The sequence below is a fragment of the Macaca mulatta genome, chromosome 1 (assembly GCF_049350105.2).
Source record: "Macaca mulatta isolate MMU2019108-1 chromosome 1, T2T-MMU8v2.0, whole genome shotgun sequence".
Lineage (NCBI taxonomy): Eukaryota > Metazoa > Chordata > Mammalia > Primates > Cercopithecidae > Macaca > Macaca mulatta.
In genome coordinates this window covers 26,276,080-26,286,172 of record NC_133406.1, presented here as the reverse complement: position 1 = coordinate 26,286,172, position 10,093 = coordinate 26,276,080, and positions in this window count along the sequence as shown.

Sequence of the window (10,093 nt, the reverse complement as noted above, 5' to 3'; positions counted from 1 at the left end):
TTTTCATCATATTCTCCAAGTTATCTATGATCTTCAAAATGTTAAGCCCAATTGTCTTGGAGATAAGCTAACCAGTCATCTCATTGTACCAATTGGGAAACTGTTCACCTGCTCCCAAACTTACATGGCTAAGCAGCTTGCCTAACATCCTCCATGAGTGTAGCAGATCCTGGGCATGAACAGAAATCTGTGGATTCCAGGAACATGAGAATTAGAACCATTCCCACCAACACCAATATCCCCTGGACCTTTCAGGCAAACAATAAATATTAAATTTAGTTTTTAAAAATATTCTTGGCTCGGCATGGTGGTTTACGCTTGTAATTCCAGCACTTTGGGAGGCCAAGGCAGGTGGATCACGAGGTCAGGAGTTCAAGACCAGCCTGGCCAAGATGGTGAAACCTCATCTCTACTAAAAATATAAATATTAGCCAGGCATGGTGGTGGGCGCCTATAATCCCAGCTACTCAGGAGGTTGAGGCAGAGGTTGCAGTGAGCTGAGATAGCGCCACTGCACTCCAGCCTGGGTGACAGAGTGATGCTCTCAGGGGAAAAAAAAAATTATTTTCACTTTAACTTATAAATTACCCTTTAACATTGAGGAGGAGCTTGGATTGTATCAGTGAGACACTGTATTTCTTAGGTTTGCCATCACCCAGTTTGGCACTGATTTAGGACAGGGGCTGCATATGTGTTTGAATAAACACTCCCTCCCTCCTTGTCTCCCATACTTCATCCTGCACACAAACGTGGTGCCTATAGCAAGGGTTTGGTCTCCTTTGATGAAGCCCTGGAGTTGGGGGCGGGGGGTGTTATCTGCTTTTGTTTCATGGAAAAGTACTCCCATATCTAGCCCTGATTCCTGAAACCTCATACATACCACGGTTCTCTTCTCAGGACTTTCAGGTGTGAGGGGTTTGCAAAACAATTGTCTTGGACAATAACAGAAGACAAAGTTTCACAGATAAGGAGAAAGTGGTGTGCATGGAAACTTGCAGAGGTTTAATTTCCATCCCCTTCTCCCCACGCCTCTTCTTTATCTCTCTCCCAGTCTCTCAGTGGGATGCTTGTCTGCACGTGTAACTACGAATTATAGAGGGGCCATAAAAATTGTGAGCAATCAGCCAGTTAATATTTACATGCACAACATGTAAACTCCTTTGTCTTTAGCTGGGTGACAGTAAATAATGTTGAATCTGAAAGGTAAAAATCATCTGTCAGCAGCTGAGTGAACTTGATTCCTTTTTGTGTAAAACTTGGGGAAAATTGCCCAATTCATCCGTACATCAATGCTTCTCAAGCAACTTGCTTAATGTTAATAACTCTAGAAATTGATTCACACTTTTCTTTCTGATGCATAAATATTTTTCTCAATTATATCAATCTCTTTTTCTCACTCGCAATCAATTTCCTGACCATCTACGTTAGAGTGACTGTTAAACATGGTTTGCTTCTTGCTGGTTTTTTTGTTGTTTAGGGGACATGATAACTGTCTCCCTAGTTATCATCTTAGTAGAAAAAGCTTTCTGTTTTAATTTGTCATTTCAGTTCAGTTCAACAACGTCTTCTGAGCCTTTACTATGGAACCCTCACTGATTGTGAGGACCTCATCGCTGAAACAGTCTTTGTCCTCAAGGAGCACATGAGCTTTTACAGAGGTTTTACATATGCTACTAATTTTTACACATGGCAATACAGCAATTTCATGTTGAAAAGAAATGCACTACAGACAATGTGTTACAGCAGCACACAGAGCAATTACAGAAAAATCTTCAGAGAGGAGGATGTTACTGGGTTGAGCTCTTATTGCCTAACAGAGTTAATAGGCATCCTTTATTGACTGCTTGCTACCAAGCATTGTGCTCAGTCTTTCACATGCATTTTCTCATGTCATACAAGAATTCCATGAGGCAGACGATGTTATTATTCCTACTTTACAATTGGGTGAACACAGGCTTTGAGTTCAAATAACTTCAACTGCCAAAGGAGTTCTTGATGACTCCACAGTCTCTCCCCTCGCCACTCCAGCACACACCTACTCATTTGAGTAGATTTTTTAAACAGACAGAAGATGGAACACATTCCAGGCTGCACTTCTTTTTTTTTTTTTAATTTATTTATTATTATTGTACTTTAAGTTGTAGGGTACATGTGCATAACGTGCAGGTTTGTTACATATGTATACTTGTGCCATGTTGGTGTGCTGCACCCATCAACTCATCATTTACATCAGGTATAACTCCCAATGCAATCCCTCCCCCCTCCCCCCTCCCCATGATAGGCCCCTGTGTGTGATGTTCCCCTTCCTGAGTCCAAGTGATCTCATTGTTCAGTTCCCACCTATGAGTGAGAACATGCGGTGTTTGGTTTTCTGTTCTTGTGATAGTTTGCTAAGAATGATGGTTTCCAGCTGCATCCATGTCCCTACAAAGGACGCAAACTCATCCCTTTTGATGGCTGCATAGTATTCCATGGTGTATATATATGTGCCACATTTTCTTAATCCAATCTGTCACTGATGGACATTTGGGTTGATTCCAAGTCTTTGCTATTGTGAATAGTGCTGCAATAAACATACGTGTGCATGTGTCTTTATAGCAGCATGATTTATAATCCTTTGGGTATATACCCAGTAATGGGATGGCTGGGTCATATGGTACATCTAGTTCTAGATCCTTGAGGAATCGCCATACTGTTTTCCATAATGGTTGAACTAGTTTACAATCCCACCAACAGTGTAAAAGTGTTCCTATTTCTCCACATCCTCTCCAGCACCTGTTGTTTCCTGACTTTTTAATGATCGCCATTCTAACTGGTGTGAGATGGTATCTCATTGTGGTTTTGATTTGCATTTCTCTGATGGCCAGTGATGATGAGCATTTTTTCATGTGTCTGTTGGCTGTATGAATGTCTTCTTTTGAGAAATGTCTGTTCATATCCTTTGCCCACTTTTTGATGGGGTTGTTTGTTTTTTTCTTGTAAATTTGTTTGAGTTCTTTGTAGGTTCTGGATATTAGCCCTTTGTCAGATGAGTAGATTGCAAAAATTTTCTCCCATTCTGTAGGTTGCCTGTTCACTCTGATGGTAGTTTCTTTTGCTGTGCAGAAGCTCTTTAATTTAATGAGATCCCATTTGTCAATTTTGGCTTTTGCTGCCGTTGCTTTTGGTGTTTTAGACATGAAGTCTTTGCCCATGCCTATGTCCTGAATGGTACTACCTAGGTTTTCCTCTAGGATTTTTATGGTATTAGGTCTAACATTTAAGTCTCTAATCCATCTTGAATTAATTTTCGTATAAGGAGTAAGGAAAGGATCCAGTTTCAGCTTTCTACTTATGGCTAGCCAATTTTCCCAGCACCATTTATTAAATAGGGAATCCTTTCCCCATTTCTTGTTTCTCTCAGGTTTGTCAAAGATCAGATGGCTGTAGATGTGTGGTATTATTTCTGGGGACTCTGTTCTGTTCCATTGGTCTATATCTCTGTTTTGGTACCAGTGCCATGCTGTTTTGGTTACTGTAGCCTTGTAGTATAGTTTGAAGTCAGGTAGCGTGATGCCTCCAGCTTTGTTCTTTTGACTTAGGATTGTCTTGGAGATGTGGGCTCTTTTTTGGTTCCATATGAACTTTAAAGCAGTTTTTTCCAATTCTGTGAAGAAACTCATTGGTAGCTTGATGGGGATGGCATTGAATCTATAAATTACCTTGGGCAGTATGGCCATTTTCACGATATTGATTCTTCCTATCCATGAGCATGGTATGTTCTTCCATTTGTTTGTGTCCTCTTATTTCACTGAGCAGTGGTTTGTAGTTCTCCTTGAAGAGGTCCTTTACATCCCTTGTAAGTTGGATTCCTAGGTATTTTATTCTCTTTGAAGCAATTGTGAATGGAAGTTCATTCCTGATTTGGCTCTCTGTTTGTCTGTTACTGGTGTATAAGAATGCTTGTGATTTTTGCACATTAATTTTGTATCCTGAGACTTTGCTGAAGTTGCTTATCAGCTTAAGGAGATTTTGCGCTGAGACAATGGGGTTTTCTAAATATACAATCATGTCATCTGCAAACAGGGACAGTTTGACTTCTTCTTTTCCTAACTGAATACCCTTGATTTCTTTCTCTTGCCTAATTGCCCTAGCCAGAACTTCCAACACTACGTTGAATAGGAGTGGTGAGAGAGGGCATCCCTGTCTTGTGCCAGTTTTCAAAGGGAATTTTTCCAGTTTTTGCCCATTCAGTATGATATTGGCTGTGGGTTTGTCATAAATAGCTCTTATTATTTTGAGGTACGTTCCATCAATACCGAATTTATTGAGCGTTTTTAGCATGAAGGGCTGTTGAATTTTGTCAAAAGCCTTTTCTGCATCTATTGAGATAATCATGTGGTTCTTGTCTTTGGTTCTGTTTATATGCTGGATTATGTTTATTGATTTGCGAATGTTGAACCAGCCTTGCATCCCAGGGATGAAGCCCACTTGATCATGGTGGATAAGCTTTTTGATGTGTTGCTGAATCCGGTTTGCCAGTATTTTATTGAGGATTTTTGCATCGATGTTCATCAGGGATATTGGTCTAAAATTCTCTTTTTTTGTTGTGTCTCTGCCAGGCTTTGGTATCAGGATGATGTTGGCCTCATAAAATGAGTTAGGGAGGATTCCCTCTTTTTCTATTGATTGGAATAGTTTCAGAAGGAATGGTACCAACTCCTCCTTGTACCTCTGGTAGAATTCAGCTGTGAATCCATCTGGTCCTGGACTTTTTTTGGTTGGTAGGCTATTAATTATTGCCTCAATTTCAGAGCCTGCTATTGGTCTATTCAGGGATTCAACTTCTTCCTCATTTGGTCTTGGGAGAGTGTAAGTGTCCAGGAAATTATCCATTTCTTCTAGATTTTCCAGTTTATTTGCGTAGAGGTGTTTATAGTATTCTCTGATGGTAGTGTGTATTTCTGTGGGGTCGGTGGTGATATCCCCTTTATCATTTTTAATTGCGTCGATTTGATTCTTCTCTCTTTTCTTCTTTATTAGTCTTGCTAGTGGTCTGTCAATTTTGTTGATCTTTTCAAAAAACCAACTCCTGGATTCATTGATTTTTTGGAGGGTTTTTTGTGTCTCTATCTCCTTCAGTTCTGCTCTGATCTTAGTTATTTCTTGCCTTCTGCTAGCTTTTGAATGTGTTTGCTCTTGCTTCTCTAGTTCTTTTAATTGCGATGTTAGAGTGTCAATTTTAGATCTTTCCTGCTTTCTCTTGTGGGCATTTAGTGCTATAAATTTCCCTCTACACACTGCTTTAAATGTGTCCCAGAGATTCTGGTATGTTGTATCTTTGTTCTCATTGGTTTCAAAGAACATCTTTATTTCTGCCTTCATTTCGTTATGTACCCAGTAGTCATTCAGGAGCAGGTTGTTCAGTTTCCATGTAGTTGAGCGGTTTTGATTGAGTTTCTTAGTCCTGAGTTCTAGTTTGATTGCACTGTGGTCTAAGAGACAGTTTGTTATAATTTCTGTTCTTGTACATTTGCTGAGGAGTGATTTACTTCCAATTACGTGGTCAATTTTGGAGTAAGTACGATGTGGTGCTCAGAAGAATGTATATTCTGTTGATTTGGGGTGGAGAGTTCTATAGATGTCTATTAGGTCTGCTTGCTGCAGAGATGAGTTCAATTCCTGGATATCCTTGTTAATTTTCTGTCTCGTTGATCTGTCTAATGTTGACAGTGGAGTGTTGAAGTCTCCCATTATTATTGTATGGGAGTCTAAGTCTCTTTGTAAGTCTCTAAGGACTTGCTTTATGAATCTGGGTGCTCCTGTATTGGGTGCATATATATTTAGGATAGTTAGCTCTTCCTGTTGAATTGATCCCTTTACCATTATGTAATGGCCTTCTTTGTCTCTTTTGATCTTTGATGGTTTAAAGTCTGTTTTATCAGAGACTAGTATTGCAACCCCCGCTTTTTTTTGTTCTCCATTTGCTTGGTAAATCTTCCTCCATCCCTTTATTTTGAGCCTATGTGTGTCTCTGCATGTGAGATGGGTCTCCTGAATACAGCAGACTGATGGGTCTTGACTCTTTATCCAGTTTGTCAGTCTGTGTCTTTTAATTGGAGCATTTAGTCCATTTACATTTAAGGTTAAGATTGTTATGTGTGAACTTGATCCTGCCATTATGATATTAACTGGTTATTTTGCTCGTTAGTTGATGCAGTTTCTTCCTAGCCTCGATGGTCTTTACATATTGGCATGTTTTTGCAATGGCTGGTACCGGTTGTTCCTTTCCATGTTTAGTGCTTCCTTCAGGGTCTCTTGTAAGGCAGGCCTAGTGGTGACAAAATCTCTAAGCATTTGCTTATCTGTAAAGGATTTTATTTCTCCTTCACTTATGAAACTTAGTTTGGCTGGATATGAAATTCTGGGTTTAAAATTCTTTTCTTTAAGAATGTTGAATATTGGCCCCCACTCTCTTCTGGCTTGGAGAGTTTCTGCCGAGAGATCTGCTGTTAGTCTGATGGGCTTCCCTTTGTGGGTAAACCCGACCTTTCTCTCTGGCTGCCCTTAAGATTTTTTCCTTCATTTCAACTTTGGTGAATCTGGCAATTATGTGTCTTGGAGTTGCTCTTCTCGAGGAGTATCTTTGTGGCGTTCTCTGTATTTCCTGGATTTGAATGTTGGCCTGCCCTACTAGGTTGGGGAAGTTCTCCTGGATGATATCCTGAAGAGTGTTTTCCAACTTGGTTCCATTTTCCCCCTCACTTTCAGGCACCCCAATCAGACGTAGATTTGGTCTTTTTACATAATCCCATACTTCTTGCAGGCTTTGTTCATTTCTTTTTCTTCTTTTTTCTTTTGGTTTCTCTTCTCGCTTCATTTCATTCATTTGATCCTCAATCGCTGATACTCTTTCTTCCAGTTGATCGAGTCGGTTACTGAAACTTGTGCATTTGTCACGTATTTCTCGTGTCATGGTTTTCATCTCTTTCATTTCGTTTATGACCTTCTCTGCATTAATTACTCTAGCCATCAATTCTTCCACTTTTTTTTCAAGATTTTTAGTTTCTTTACGCTGGGTACGTAATTCCTCCTTTAGCTCTGAGAAATTTGATGGACTGAAGCCTTCTTCTCTCATCTCATCAAAGTCATTCTCCGTCCAGCTTTGATCCGTTGCTGGCGATGAGCTGCGCTCCTTTGCCGGGGGAGATGCGCTCTTATTTTTTGAATTTCCAGCTTTTCTGCCCTGCCTTTTCCCCATCTTTGTGGTTTTATCTGCCTCTGGTCTTTGATGATGGTGATGTACTGATGGGGTTTTGGTGTAGGTGTCCTTCCTGTTTGATAGTTTTCCTTCTAACAGTCAGGACCCTCAGCTGTAGGTCTGTTGGAGATTGCTTGAGGTCCACTCCAGACCCTGTTTGCCTGGGTATCAGCAGCCGAGGCTGCAGAAGATAGAATATTTCTGAACAGCGAGTGTACCTGTCTGATTCTTGCTTTGGAAGCTTCCTCTCAGGGGTGTACTCCACCCTGTGAGGTGTGGGGTGTCAGACTGCCCCTAGTTGGGGATGTCTCCCAGTTAGGCTACTCAGGGGTCAGGGACCCACTTGAACAGGGAGTCTGTCCCTTCTCAGATCTCAACCTCCGTGTTGGGAGATCCACTGCTCTCTTCAAAGCTGTCAGACAGAGTCGTTTGCGTCTGCAGAGGTTTCGGCTGTGTTTGTTATTGCCCTGTCCCCAGAGGTGGAGTCTACAGAGACAGGCAGGTTTCCTTGAGCTGCTGTGAGCTCCACCCACTTCGAGCTTCCCAGCAGCTTTGTTTACCTACTTAAGCCTCAGCAATGGCGGTTGCCCCTCCCCCAGCCTCGCTGCTGCCTTGCTGGTAGATCACAGACTGCTGTGCTAGCAATGAGGGAGGCTCCGTGGGTGTGGGACCCTCCCAGCCAGGTGTGGGATATGATCTCCTGGTGTGCCTGTTTGCTTAAAGCGCAGTATTGGGGTGGGAGTTACCCGATTTTCTAGGTGTTGTGTGTCTCAGTTCCCCTGGCTAGGAAAAGGGATTCCCTTCCCCCTTGCGCTTCCCAGGTGAGGCAATGCCTCACCCTGCTTCAGCTCTCGCTGGTCGGGCTGCAGCAGCTGACCAGCACCGATTGTCCGGCACTCCCCAGTGAGATGAACCCAGTACCTCAGTTGAAAATGCAGAAATCACCGGTCTTCTGTGTCGCTCGCGCTGGGAGTTGGAGACTGGAGCTGTTCCTATTCGACCATCTTGCTCTGCCCACCCAGGCTGCACTTCTGTGTTTACTGAATGAGGAGGGAATGTGGAGTCTGGTGGCAGGACTGTGGCAGGCTAGAAAAATAGCCTTGGAATGATTCTCAACTACCAAGAAGTTACTATGTGCCAGGCAGTGCCTGAGTACTTCACAGACATGATTATCATTTAATTCTTATAATAATCTTGAGAATTGGATATTATTATCTCAATTTTTACAATTGTCAAGACTCAGAGAGTTTAATTCTACTTGCTTGAGACATCAAAGAATGTTGAAGAGCAGGGATTTGATCTGTGGTCTGGCTAGGATCTTCAGGACCTCTCTAATCCACTACAGGGAAAGGAGTTTTCACAACCCTGATCAAGAATGTCCTGTCTTTAACCATTACTATACCTTCACTTCCTTTCTTTCTTCAGCCCAGGACCAGAAAGCAAATTAAAAATTCAATGCAATTCCCGTTAAAATACATCATTCTTCACAGAACTAGAAAAAACAATCCTAAAATTCATATAGAACCGAAAAAAGTACCTTCGTAGCTGAAGCAAGACTAACCAAAAAGAACAAATCTGGAGGCATCACATTACCCAACTTCAAACTACGCTAGAAGGCTATAGTCACCAAAACAGCATGGTACTGGTACCACCCAGCGGAAAATAAGTCATTATGTGAAAAAGACACTTGCACACACATATTTATAGCAGCACAATTTGGAATTGCAAAAAGTATGGAACCAGCCCAAACCGAGATGGTGCCACTGCACTCCAACCTGGGCAACAGAGAAATACTCCATCTCAAAAAAAAAAAACAAACCAACTTGAGGGCTTTGGGGAGTGGGGGCAGGGTGGGAGGGAGGTGAGGGATAAAAGGCTACACATTGAGTACAGTGTACACTGATTGGGTGATGGGTGTTGAGTGCCCCAAAATCTCAGAAATCACCACTAAAGAACATATCCGTGTATCCAAACACCACCTCTTCTCCAAAAACTATAAAAATAAAAAATAAATAAAAGAAAAATCTATTCACTGTCCAAAACAAAATGAATAATAATAATGACAACAAAAGAGTTCTAGATCCCTGCCATCAAATTGCCTTCCTATTGTCAGCTGGAATATTAGCAGCTGGATGGTAAACCAGCAATAAGGAAGAAATAGGAGTAAAATATTTCTCACCATGACCCTTCAAGATGAGCGGTCCTTTCTACATTTCCACATTTTGCAAGCAAAGGAACTCATACAAAGAAAATGCATAACCTTAGCTAAAAATCAAATAGCAATTTAGAGGCAGAAGTGGTTAATATATCATTGGATAATATTTATGGAGCTTACCAACATATAAGACACACTATATTCATATATTTGCCCAAAAATCTATTTTCCAAAGCTATTTTTCTAGGCTTCCAGTCAAAATTTGTAGATGAGTCTCATTCCCTACAGTTTCAGTTTGGGGTTTTCTGTCCCTTATGAAGTTTTTGGAGCTTTGTGTTGGGCTTGCCATAAATGACAACAAATACTCCTTTAGCATTCTTTCATGAAATATCCTTGGAGCAACCCCATCAGAGGCCACTCGCAGATCTGCATTATCTCTACCAAGGATGTGGAGGAGATTCCCATGATTCCAGGACCCTGGGGAAATTGTGAGATGTACTTCCTTCTCCAGCTCAGAAAAGTGAAATAGAGTGTTTCTCTGCTGGCCATAGGATAAATGCCCAAATATCTGTTGGACACTTAGTTGCGCTAGTAATTGATGGAGAAGCTCTCCATAACACTCAGATGCATTCAGAAGAACCAACTGACAGTCATGCATGTCAAAGTGTTGCTTAGAGGTGAAATGCTGTCACTAAACT